This window comes from Nyctereutes procyonoides, unplaced genomic scaffold, assembly GCF_905146905.1.
Source record: "Nyctereutes procyonoides isolate TBG_1078 unplaced genomic scaffold, NYPRO_anot_genome, whole genome shotgun sequence".
Lineage (NCBI taxonomy): Eukaryota > Metazoa > Chordata > Mammalia > Carnivora > Canidae > Nyctereutes > Nyctereutes procyonoides.
The window spans coordinates 27,338,194-27,352,111 of record NW_026575133.1 but is presented as its reverse complement, the minus strand read 5'-3'; positions in this window follow the sequence as shown (position 1 = coordinate 27,352,111).

The window sequence follows — 13,918 nt, the reverse complement described above, 5'->3', positions numbered from 1 at the left end:
ATGCCCAGGCTTCTTTTTCTTTCCTTTCCTTGCTCCCACGTCCTGTTGCTCAAACCTGCCAGGGAGCCAGAGAGCAAAGGAGCCTAGGGGATGCCGTTGGCAGGGTCAGCCTGGCAGGGCTGAGAGGCGTGGATAATGGGCTGGGGGCACAGGGGAGCCCCTGCACACATCCCTGTGGAATGGCCCACATCCGTCCCATAGCCTGTGCCACTGCAGCTGGAGACGCCTTCCTCTGCGCGCAGCCCTATCTCAGGATAGGTATGACCAGAGCTGGCAGGGAGGATCGCATACACCCACACTCAGGATTAGCATGGAACTTCTCCCAAGGCCAAATGGAAATGGCTTTTGGATTACCCACCATTTGGCCAGATTATTTGCACCATTGCTTCTGTCCATTACCGAGGAGAGCCAGGAGGGGTCTGGACTGTCCTTGGTGTTCCAGGATGACCTTGTGGGGAGCTGATTACAGTCTGTGTGCAGAAAAAGAAGATGTTTGACTGTCATTCTTTCCCTTACTTTGGTTCAGTGAAGCCCGATCTTTGGCCTGTGGCTGGAACCCACATTGAAGAGCCTGTCATTGCTGGTGATTTTTCTTGGAAGGCCCGAATTCAGGCTGAAGCAAGGTTTTCCATTAGCAAAGCTGTACACAATCCATATTTGCCTTTGAGCTTCCAGACTTCTCATTCGGTGCTTGGGAGGTCCTCTCCTGCACAGAACTCCTCTTCACCCCCATCCCACCTGCGTGCCACCATCCGCAAGCCAAAGAAAGGACAGATGCCAACACAGCTGCTGGGGACCTTGGGTCAACTCAGAGAGCAGAGAAAGAGGCAGAGTGCAGGGTCAGGGTGCTTGAGAGTCTTTGGGAATTAGGGCATCTTTTGGGGGAGGGCATCCCAGGTTGGCATGGAAAGCATCTGTCTCTGCCATGGCCCCCTTTACATTTAAAAGCTCTGGCTCAGGCAGCCCGGGTGGCTCAGCAGTAGAGCACCTGCCTTCGGCCCAGGGTGTGATCCTGGGGTCCCGGGATCGAGTCCCACGTCAGGCTCCCTGCATGGAGCCTGCTTCTCCCTCTGCCTGTGTCTCTGCCTCTCTCTCTCTCTGTCTCATGAATAAATAAAATCTTAAAAAAAAAATAAAAGCTCTGGCTCTGTGGACAGCCTTCCAGACACTCAGGACACATCCCCAGCTGGGGTCCTGCAGTCTTTGACTTCCTAGGCCCCTTCCTCCTTCCAGCCTCAGCCACCACTATGTTCCCATGGGCTTCTTGACAAAATCTGTGCCCTTTGAGGAATCAATAACATATAGTAAAAAGAGCTAGCATTTGTTTACACCTAATTATGGGGCAGGAACTTTTCTGGGCTTTTCACCTGCTATTAATGAGTTTAATCCTTACAAGTCCCAAAGATGTAGGTACTTACTTACTTACTTATTTACTTTATTTATGTATTTATTTATTTATTCATTTATTTATTTATGAGAGAGAGCAAGTGCTCAGGGAAGGCGTGGAGAGGGAGGGAGAGGGACAAACAGACTCCACACTGAGCATGGAGCCCTGAATTGGGCTCCATCCTAGGACCCTGAGATCAGGACCTGAGCCAAAACCAAGAGTCAAACGCCTAACTGACTGAACCACCCAGGGGCCCCCTAAAGATGTAAGTACTTTAAAAATTACCTCCATTTTGCAGATGAGAAAAGTGAGGCACAAAGGGGTGAAGAAGTTGCCTGAGATAACACACATACGAAGTGCAGTGCTGGGGCGCACTCCAGCCTCCCACTCCTCAACTGCATTTTTATCACGGGTGATACTGCTGCCAACGGCCATCCCCGGGTTCTTGCTGCTGCCTACACATTTCTAAATGTTGGAATTTTTTTCTGCGGTCCAGAGAAATACTAAGAACAGTGAGAAACACAGAAATACTAGGACATTAGAATTCAGGTATCTTTTTGCTTTCCAGGATGTCTTAGAGAACAGACAGCAGGTAATTCTGAATATATTTTTAAAGTTCTGTTTCACATCCCTGGGCTGGGTTAGAACAGAGGTTGGCAATTTTTTCAGATCCAAGAGTCCAACTGCACTAAAATCCACAAAACATGGTCAACAAAGATGCAAGATGAGAATGCCTTTTTTTTTTTTTATAAAGTTAATTTATTTGGGTAATCTCTACACCAAACCTGGGGCTTGAACTCACAACCCCGAGATCAAGAGTTGCATGCTCTTCAGATTCAGCCAGCCAGGTATCCCGAGAAGGCCTATTTTTTTTTTTTTTATAAATTAATTTTTATTGGTGTTCAATTTACCAACATACAGAATAACACCCAGTGCTCATCCCGTCAAGTGTCCCCCTCCGTGCCCGTCACCCATTCACCCCCACCCCCCGCCCTCCTCCCCTTCCACCACCCCTAGTTCATTTCCCAGAGTTAGAAGTCTTTATGTTCTGTGTCCCTTTCTGATATCTCCCACACATTTCTTCTCCCTTCCCTTATATTCCCCTTCACTATTATTCATATTCCCCAAATGAGTGAGAACATACACTGTTTGTCCTTCTCCGATTGACTTACTTCACTCAGCATAATACCCTCCAGTTCCATCCACGTTGAAGCAAATGGTGGGTATTTGTTGTTTCTAATGGCTGAGTAATATTCCATTGTATACATAAACCACATCTTCTTTATCCATTCATCTTTCGATGGGCACCGAGGCTCGAGAAGGCCTATTTTTAACAGAAAAATATGTAACTTTACATGAATGATATTGATATGGTGATTAATAGGGAACTAAATATGGAACTTATCAACTCTGTTCAATGAAATTAAATTGGTGAGGATTCTGCCATTTACTCTTTTAAAGTTTTCATGATAAGGCCACCCAAGTAGCTCAGTGGTTGAGCGTCTGCCTTTGGCTCAGGTTGTGATCTCAGGGTCCCGAGATCGAGTCCCACATTGGGCTCCCCGCAGGGAGCCTGCTTCTCCCGCTGCCTGTGCCTCTGCCTCTCTCTGTGTGTCTCTCATGAATAAATAAATAAAATCTTAAAAAAAAATAAAGTTTTCATGATAGCTGCCTCACCTTGCCTGTAATAACCCTAAACACAGAGACAGGGCCCTGTGGGTAACAAATGAGCTGGTCTTGTTAACGAGAAGGAAGCCACCCTTAGGGCAAGAAGGGGGTCACTCAGTCCTTGGGGTTTGGGTCTCGGGCACCTGCACCAGCTTCAGGGAGAACAGAAATCACAGATTGAACCGTGGGGCTGCCATGGAGGTCCCGAGATTTGCCAAATCAGGGAGGGGCAGGTGGTGTTTTGGGGTGATGTCAAATCCAGCATGTGTGTGGGCTGGGACTGGAGTCAAGTCTGAAGTCATCACGGAGACGAGGGAATGGGACTTTCTCCTTCTCCCCCCCCCCTTGTGGGGGCTCAGCCTCCTACAGTGTCATTCCTGGGGAGAATCCATTCCAAGAGGTCCAACCTGTGGCAGAGAAGGGTGACAGGTGTGGGAGGCATGCTGGGCAGTGGTGGAGAGCAAGACACAGATGAGGAGGTGGCGTGTGGGATGGTCCCCATCTGGGCAGCAGACTCCTGGGCTTCGGAGGTGTTAGCCAGGCTCCAGATTCTGGGGGAAGTGAATTCTGAGCTTTGTTTCCCACCACCTTCCTGTCCCATAGGCCTCCCATCCCCCTCTGCCTGTGAGGCCAAGCCTTCCCTCTCCGCTTCTCCCTTAACCCTTCTTCCTCCCTCTTCACAGACAGAAGGAAACTACTGGCTTGTGCATTGGCCAGTTTAGGGGTCCCACCAGCTTCAGGGGCAGGTTCAGCCTGTGTGGTGAGGGTCACATTCCCTCTGCCCCTCCAGGCAGGTCTTTCTGAGTTGGCTTCATTCTTGAGGTCCAAGGCAGAAAGGTGGCAGCAGAGATGCCAGTTTGTATTGCTTTTGGGTTCAAATTTGTCAGGAAAGATTGAGATTCCTTCTCTGCTCTAGAACTGATTTTACTCTGCTTTGATTGGCCTGATTGTGTCATGTGCCCACCCAGAGCCAACCGGTATCCCCAGGGGATGCGATGCTCCGAGATCGGCTAGTGCTGGAGCGAAGAGCAGAATCAACCCCATCTAAACCGTGTGGACTGATGGTGGTGATGAGCAGAAATCGGGGTTATTGCTGGAAGAAGGCTGATGATGGATGCTAGAGAGGCAAGCCCCAAGTGTCTGTTACACCCCTAATTCCTCCTGCCTCCAAGTTTCCCACAACTGCCCCTTTAAGTGAACGTCTATTCCCTAGGACTGAACCCCAGCTTGACCAGTTGGCCCTTGGGGCATTCCTTAACCCCTTTGAGGAAGAATCTTTCAGATGGTCTATTTACTGTAAAAATGCACCCCGATAGTGAAGAACTCATGCCAGAAGCTTTTCGGTAACGGAGGGGATATATATCTCAAATTGACAAAACTCTATCTTTTGGGGTCTGATTCCTGAGAACGGAAGCTTTCAAAGTTTCACAGTAGTGTTCAGAGGAACCCACGAAGACATTTTAGCAGGTCCTAGCCTTCCTGCTTAAAGATCTCAACAGGGATACTGCTGGAACTTGAAACATCGTTATTCCTCATTGTTGGACTTCAAGCTCTCACTCTTAAAAGTCTGGGTTAAGGCCAAGTGTCATGCTTTGGCAGACTTTAAGCTTTATTTGATTTCACTTTCCATAATGCGAAGGCTTATTAAAGTAGATTCCACAGAGATCGACTGATCAGGGAACTTCTCTGCCTGCCACAAGGGCGGAGTGGAATACCCTCCTGGAAATGGAGATGCATTCCTCAGACAGGCTGTGAGCCCTCCAGAGTAGGGACCACCGATCACGCACTGTGGTATCTGCAGCACCTAATGCAATGTGGACCATTGCCTGTAAAACCCTTTTTCTGGAACACATGCAAATTCATGATTTGACCATAGCCAGCCTGGCCTTCTTTGTTCTCTGTACATCATCACATGCATCACTGTGTTTTATAGCTTAATGTTTATGTCCTCTCCTTGTCTGGGTCTCGAACCGTCATAAGACATTGATCATATGTTTCTTGCTTTCCTATGCCTACTTTTAAAAAAATCTTTTAATTTTGTTTCTAACCACAATAGCAATACATGTTCATTTGGAAAAGTCCGGTGAAGAAGAAGAAGAAGAAAAAAAAGGAATTCAAGTAATTCTAAAACTTTTTGTGTAACCTTCCATTTTTCTATAAATATGTATATATATTTTTACAAAAGAGGATCATTCTATATATGTATTCACCTTTCTTTTTAAAAAAGATTTTATTTATTTGAGAGAGAGAAAAAGAGAGAGAGAGAATGAGCCAGAGGGAGGGGCAGAGGGAGAAGGAGAAGCAGACTCTCCATTCAGCAGAGGGTCCATCTCAGGGCTTGATCCCAGGACCTTGAGATCATGACCTGAACCAAAGGTGGGTGCTTAACCTCCTGAGCCACCCAGGTGCCCATTTACCTTTCTTTTTAAATGAACAATATAATGTAAACATTTCTGTGTCATTCTATGGTTTTCGTGACTGCATTGGGTTCAACTTTAGGCTTCAATTTTTTTTTCCTCTAACAAATAGTATAATGAGCATGCTTAGGGATAAATCTTCATGCAAATATATGGGTAGTTTCTTGGGGTAAATTCTCAGAAGTAAAGCTTCTGGATCATAAAATATGGATATTTTTTAAGGCTTTTTGGGAGCTATTGCTACCAAATTACTCTTTGCTGCCAATAGTAATTTCTTAATTCTGGTCCTGATGCCAGTCCTGCAGCATCATTGAACAGTGTCTAAAGTGCTCTTGGCTGCCCAGTAGGGCATATGTTGCCAAGAGCTGACCTTTGTAGATGAGACTTCCTTCTATAGTGTTTCTTTGTTCCTTACAGATGAACGGGTTTTTAGGGTTCCATGTTTCCCATGGCTTCTTGTTGAAACATGTATTTTAAAATTGATGATGAATGCAATCACCAACTTGAGATCATGGTTATTCAAGAAGGCAGTGCTATGCTGTCCTTTGCTCCATTATTCAGCTTGCGTTCTTGTAGATCTCCCACTGAACAAATCTAGTCGATTTCTCCCCTAAGGGGTAGGGGGAACCAGTAGGTAAGGGCCCCCTTACCTGAGAATAAGACCGTGTCTCTATAGACCAGCTTTAGTGAGGGCTTTGCCCTGTGGAATTATTCCAACCATAGGAATTATTTTGCCCAGATAATGCTTTGGTGTCTCTAGGGATGGCCATGGCGAATTTCCTAGGAAGTGAGCTGAGGTGTTCAGCAAAGCAGTTTTTAAAAACTGTGGACTGTTATTTGTGGCCTTTTCAGATGCCAGCTGCAACTGGCCAGAGTCCGGGATGCTCGCTAGAACGTCCCTGGGCTGTCCATGAGCTGGTCACAGATGTTCTGGCCAATGGGAAGCAAGAGCTAATTTACTCTCAGGGCCCTAATTGGCTAATGGGACAATCCCATGCCTACTATTTTGAGTCTGTGTTTCTAGCCCCAGCTTGGCAGGCTTGCTTGAGACATCTGGCAACAATGATCAGAATGCCTTTTCTTTCCTTTTTTTTTTTTTTTTCAAGGAGGCTCACAATCAATTCATCTGTGGACTCACAAGGAAAGGCTCATTTAGTAGAGCCAACATGTTTCAAAGACAAGTATATTTTCATTAACTAGCCTCAAAGCAGTAATTATATGTTCAAGGAACACAGTAAAAATTTATTTCTAAATATTTGGCAGTGAGAAGTTGAAGGCGGTGTGTGCGTATATGTGTGTGCGCGTGTGTGTCCAACATGTTGCATGTGTTTTAAATAAATCCAGCATCTTCCCTTCAAAAAGGAAGCAGGAAATGCAATTGTAGACTTAATTTTTAGCAACAGGATGTTTCTAAATGCTGCTAATATATCAAAAAGAAGATGTGTAAAGGTTTTAAAATTGTTATCAAAGCAATTGTGAGACAAATGAGATATCCTTTTTTTTTTTTTTTTTTTTTCTTGAAGAGATGGTGGCGTCTGAACAGTGAAAACCAAATTTCAACCAAGGATCAAAAGCGACAGTGGTGTCTTTGCATGAGATGCCGTTGAACTCCGATGCACCCCCCCCATCTGATTCACAGTTTATAATCACAGTTATCACAGAGCCATTAAAAGCCTATTAACTTGAATTCCCACAATTCCTTGAGGGCAAGGGCAAAGAAAGAGCAAAATAACTTTGAATGTAGATGTAACACAACGTTCGAAAGAGGAGAATCTCTTTTAATTATGCCAGTGAAGGAAGATGTCTTATGGATGCATCCACCCTAGCAGATGGCTGATGAAAGAATATACCATGAAGTCTCAGGACGCTCAGGATGTCATGAAAATGACTTCTCTGTGTGGAGACTGGGACAGTCTCCGCCTGTTCCAGACCCCTCTCTGAGAGGAGGAAGAGTGGATGGCTTGTTAAAATGTGTTGACTGCTGGGTAGGCCGGCTGGACGAACACCGTGCAGGGGCCGATGGAACCAGCCTTCTGAAAGGAAGCCGCAGCCTCATTCGGTGCAAGCAAAACCCCAACAAATATTCAAGCCATTGTCACATGAGCAATTTGATTTCATGTTTTGTCCACCCTTCAATGCCTTCGCTGGCATTTCCCCTAACAACGTTATTATGTGCTGTACAGGAAGACAGTGTAGTCAATACGGTGTCTTGAGACTTCAGATAAAATGCAGAGTTCTTAGCACAGAACAATTGCAGGCATCCTAGAGCCGCGAGCTGTGTGCATGCCAGTGGTGGAGCCTGTCCCCAAGTCTCTGGGGCCACCACCACCACGAGTTGCACCCCGGCTCTACAACGCAGCCCCCACTCGTGCAGCCCTGGCAGGCCGGCCACCAACCTCACCTCGCCTTTGTGGATTCCCCCGAGGAGGGAAAGCGCTTTCTCTGTGGCACTGACTCCGAAACAACCAATTCCAGTCAATCCACCCTCACCTAAAATGAGTTCTTCCTGCATGAATTACCCACATTCACTGCCCAGCTTGATCTCGTTCCCGCAATGGATAAAGCGAATGGCTCAGTCCGGGGAGAGCGGGTTATTGACTAAGAGCTTAATTAGGCGCACAAGCGTGAGGTGGTCATTCTCCTACAGTCAGGACGACTGGACCGTGGCGCAGTAGAACCATGAATCTGGTTTACTCTCATTTGCCTGAGCCACACTTGAATCAATGGGGCAGCAATCTAAATTAAACATTAAGACAACCACACTGCAGTATGTTTATGTAACTGTGCAGAGAAACAGCATGTGTCTCGGGGTCCTCCGGGGGAAAACATTATTCACTTCCCTCCTTCTGCATCAAGCACACTGAAGGTTGGTATGGGACCGTCCCAAATGGGTTTGGGCACCTGAGGGAAAACCTTCTAGGTAAATGTAAGCTCTTTTAACCTCCTGTTTGGCTTCTGAGTCTCTAAGAGTCTAGAGGGGCAGCGATCATTACCCGGGGATTAGGCTGCAGTGTGTATCTGCAGGAGCAAGATCGAATGTGCCCATAGGGCTTTCTGAATCCATGGCCAAGGTAGGTCTCGCGTACCTCCTCATTCTCCATGGTGGCGCATGTCAAACTTTTATGTGTACCTGAATCACCTGGGAGTCTTGTTAAAGCATGCATTCTGATTCAGAAGGTCTGGGGAGGGGGCCCGAGAATCTGCATTTTGAATCAACTCCAACGTGGTGCCCGAGGCTGCTGGTCCAAGGACCATACTTGGAACAGCGAGGCCCTGAGGGGAGGGTTCCTTACCTTACAACCAACTCACGCACTGGAGAAGGGTAGGGGAGAAATGATCGCTGACGTTTTGGTGACAAATTGGAAGCCAGAGGGGGTGCAGAAAGAGACAAGGAACCAGCCAGTCCTCCCTCAGTTGAAGGGATGTATCTACTTTGGCTTCAGTGCCATGTCCTGTCTGGTTCCTCCATCAGGGTATCACTTACGGAGCGAAGGAACAGGTGACACGTGTGCAGAAGGTGACATGACAAGACTTCATGCTGTGTAGATTTCCTATTGGCCTTTGCAAGGCCCCCGTTATGGGCGGAAATGCCCCAGAATGTGAAGAAAGAGCAAGAGCAAGAAAGGACAAATTGGTGGTCATCCACACCATTAACTGAGTTGATGAACCTCGGGTCCCCGTAGAGCTGAGAAAGGAGGGCCTAAGGCCAGAACTTAGCCCAAGTCTGTCTTTTATGACTTTTCTCTTCTTATTATCTTTGTAACAAGGCTCTTTTATTAGCTTGCAATTTCCTGCCAAGTTGATGAAATCTCCATTATGTTTTATAGAACAAAATAAGAGGATAAAGGAGATTTTAAAAGGCCCACAGATCTCTTCTTCGTTTGGGGACCCTGCCTCCGCTGCTTCTCCCGCCGGCTGGGGTAGAGATGAACTTTCTGTCACGTTCAGAGACACTGCTCATTTTCTCTTCAGCAGAAAAATAGATATTTATTTTGCCGTTTCGCTCTACGCTTCTGGAGGCTGGCATTTCCCATTTTAGTGCTCTGCGTTTTGAACCACACTTGTAATTACTGCTGTCTTTTATCCTGTGTTTTCGCAGGGCTCTCCCATTCAAACCGCGAGAGGACAAGAGCAGCTGTCTTTCCAGGGGGCGCAGACAAAGCACCACGTCTTTGCGGCCACACACAAGTGGATGCAGGAATAAAAATCCCAACAAGTGGAAAAACGGGCACCCAACTCAACGTCTCCGCTTGTCTTTTTCAGCGTTTGGAGGAAGAATAAGCTCAACACATCTGCTGCATTTCGGGCGCGTCTTATTTATTTTCTAAGGTGCTTTGCTTAAAAGAGCCAAAGCTCTCAAGACGGCTTTTTGGTTGTTGCCACCTGTATCCCTGTGTCTCTGCCTCCTATGACCTGTCGGGTCAAGGTCACAGAGGGCAGGTGCCTATGCGCCGCTCTGGACTGCCTGGACACCCTGAGCGGCCTGCCTTCTGCTCCTCCCTCCGGACCTCTGCTCTGATGACCGGCCTGTCCCCCAGGCATCAAGGCCACACTGGTTCCCTGCCATCTCCTGAGGGAGCCGAGCTGCACCCACTGCCAGGGCCTCCATCTGCCTGGCACGCGCTCCCCTCTTCCCCGGCTCGTTGCACCTGTTCACTTCTTCGTGCCTTCCTCACCATCTCGGTGGCCTTTCAGATTCATTCAGATCCCTCTGTTGTGCGGTCCTGCAGCACCCCGGGCCTCTCTCGGTTGTGACTGATTGTGTGTGTGGCAACATCTCTGTCTACAGGAGGGTCAGCTTCATGAGGGCAGTGGCAGGATTTACTGTGTCCTTCGCTGTCTCCAGCACAATCTGCTAGATCGTAGCCCCTCTCTGAGTGACCCACTCTCCTAATTATCAATGACCCCAAAGCTTCTCTGGAAACAATTTGAAGAGTTTATACCAATTCATCTTTCAGCAAAGTTATCAAGAGTTCAGTCACTACAATGACAATGTCCCACGTGATTTGAATTTGGGGTATCACGCGTGTCGGCAGAGTCAAGGGCTTTTGTAAATGTTACAGTGAGTTAGTTTCTGCCTTTCAATTCAATACACTTCCAAGTTGGTGAGGTTCTCCTTCTTGTCTTTCAATGAGTCTTACTTGTCTGGATCTGCTGAATTGTTTTCTTGAGTGGAAGGGAGAGAGATGCAGTTAATCTTCCAGATAGTTTGCAACACAGAGTGCAACAAAAAATGTGCTTCCGTTACAGATGCCAGAGTATGTTTCAAGAGGGCATGCAAATGTGTTGTGTGTCCATTAAAATTTCCATTAGTACCATATGAATCATGAATCATAATAAGAAGCGCAATAAAAAGTCACCTTGGTTTGGTTGCTATTTGCAGAGAGAACCCAGATAGTTTACCTTGCAGTGTGAAACAAAAATGTGCTTTGTAGTTCAGACGGCTGAGAATTTCTCAGTGCTCAACATTTACACGCAGATGGAAGTTAAGTTGTCCAGGATTTGTGGACGTGAGTGTGAAGATGAAACATTCATTTGGTGGAGCGACAACCGGAAGCACGCCTGTGTGTGCAGGTCTGAGTGTTTGTGGGGCCATCCCAGGTGGGCATGGGTGTGTGAAAGCATTCCTGCAGAGTGCCCATCATCCCATCATTTTCTCTCCCACAATAGATAGCACATCGTTAATTAAACAAGGAATGGTATGGGAACCCATATAGAAGAGATGGACACATCTACTCAATGTTTCAGAGGTGCAAGATCTAAAAGTCCAAGTACACAATAACTGTTAAGTCAAAAATATATATTGGGCAAAACAACGTAGATAGTTTGCTGAAAATAGTTTTCAATTACTCAATAATTTGGGGTACTGATCATGGGATATATTGGTAAATTCATGATTTCCTACTTATAAAGACTGATTTTGGCGATTGTCTTGGTGCTATTTGAAAACAGGACGGGCATATAGTTAATGTTTGGTAAATATTTGTTGAATGAGTGAATAAACACTGCTACATGCTCACTCGTGTCTGCATGGGCCCCATCTAACAATCTGTCTTGGGGACCCAGCTCGGGCAGGGCATAAGGCAGGCTGGGGCGTGGACCTCCACTGACCTCAGCCCCAGTGACTTGAGCGCCCTGAGTGCTCCAGGACTTGTGTGCAAACTGGGGAGGGTCGTGAAGTTCAGCCCAGTAATTCAAACCTCTGCAAATATTAACACAACAAGGAGCAGCCCACCCCAGTCTGTGACTGAGAAATCCTAGCTGAAGAAAAATGGAATTTTATTTTTCCTGGCCGGGGGTCCTTTATTCAGTTTTGATTTCCTTGGAGAAATTTGTTAGAATTTTAAACAATCATTCAAAGGGGAAAAATGGAAACACACCTTAACCAGCGATCGTATCCCTTGTTTAACAGAGCAAATGACTGAAGACAGAGGAGATGCAAAGTATATTTCAAAAATGAGATTTCAGTTCTAAAAAATTTTCTGCTCCATTGGTGGAGGTGAAGTGAATGCACGTGAAATACTGGGTTGGAAATGGCCCTGGTTCTAGGCTTTTAAACTTGAAGTCTTTGGCTTCCTCTGCGCTTCTTGCATTCCTTTCAGCTTCGGGGTGTGGGAGGAGCACGTTCTGCATTAGTGTCTCCCCTCTGCCCGCATCCTGCGTGCAGTGCTGTCTGGCTTCGCTTCTGCTGCCCAGGGCCACAGGCGGCACATGGTGTGGATCGTTTGGCCCTTGACCTCCAGAGGTCACCAGAGAGAGGGATTGTGGCCAAGAGGTAGGCATTTAGATGGGTCTGTTGACGGGCACTGAGGGGGGCACTTGACGGGATGAGCACTGGGTGTCATTCTGTATGTTGGCAAGTTGAACACCAATAAAAAATAAACTTATTATTAAAAAACTAGATGGGTCTTGTTTTATGCAAATTAAAGAAAGGGAATGAAAGCAATCTTCCTTGAAGTAGCTGCTGAAGAATTTAGTGGAGTCAGGGAAGAGGTGCAGAGCGAGCAGTTTCACTCTGGCATTTAACTTGGCCTCAGTACATTTGGGGTCGAGTTCAGGCTCTGCCACATATTAGCTGTGTGACCCTGGGGAGTCCCTCCACTTGTCTGAGACTCGGTCTCCTCCTCTGTAAGTGGAGGTCATTGCTGATGCCTGTGTGGGCCTCTGTCTGTGTCCCTGCAGGAAACAGATGGCCCACTCCTGAGACAGAAGACAGTCTAACATCTGCTTCTAGACATCTAAGACATCTGCTTCTAGAGAGGTGGACGGGGTTGAGTGGCTGACAAGGATCAGTGAGAGCCAAATGCCTTGTCCACTTGTCCACCCATAGGCCCAAGGGGTGGGGAGAGGTCTCCATTGACAACAAGAGCTGCAGGGGTGGGGGCAGGGCCACCAGACTGACCAGAGTGGGAGATGAGGGGACACAACACAGCTCCTTCCGAAGGGTGGCCTGGGAGGCAGGGAGCCTGGAGGTCAGTCCGACCCAGTGGGGTCCTGGAGCCTGTGTGTACATCTTTTCCCAACTCCACGTTGGGTGGTGTTAGCTTGAACACCACGGTAGAAGTATTTATACCATGGAAATTGGCAGCAGACACCACTACAAATGAGACTGTCCCCTAGAGGGCAGGTGGTTAACCACTTACTGGCACATGGCACCTTGTCCTTTCTCACCCTGCCCTTCCTATTCCCACTGCTTCTTCCTATTGGGTGAATCCAGCCAGCGGCGAAAGGTGGGGAACAGGAGACGCAGTCTCTGTAGGTCAGTGTCTACACCAGGGCATAGAATGGGGTGGGGATGGGTAGAGAATGATCTAGCATGTGGGAGGCATGCAAAAGGAAAACAACCAGCACGCATCTTGGGACTGTGGTGAAAGTCATATAAAACCATGAGCAGCAAATAGGAAAGTACTAAGTCAACAAAGAAGTGCTTTTCACATGTGCCTTTATTTTTTTTTTAAAGATTTTATTTATTTATTCACAAGAGACACAGAGAAAGAGGCAGAGACACAGGCAGAGGGAGCCTGATGTGGAACTTGATCCTGGGACCCTAGGATCACGACCTGAGCTGAAGGCAGACGCTCAACCACTGAGCCACCCGGGAGCCCCAGATGTGCCCTTATATCTCTTGCAAAGTACTTTATAGTTACAGAGTGCTTTTACGGGGTCTACTTCCTTTGTCACCACAATGCTGAGGAGCAGGTAGCACATCGCCTTCTGCTTAATGTTGCTAGAAGTCAGTACAATTCAAATCACAGATGAGAACATTTTTCAGCCTTCAAGGTGGCCTAGGCTTGGTTGTCCTTGATGCCTGTTCTGTCTCTTTCATGGTAATAGAAGTTCAGCTGGACGAAGACCCCACCAGGACAAAGCCCATTGTGCAGCCTCTCTTAAATTGAGGTGTGACCACGTGACCCAGTTGTGGTTCACAAGACGACGTGCGGCACAG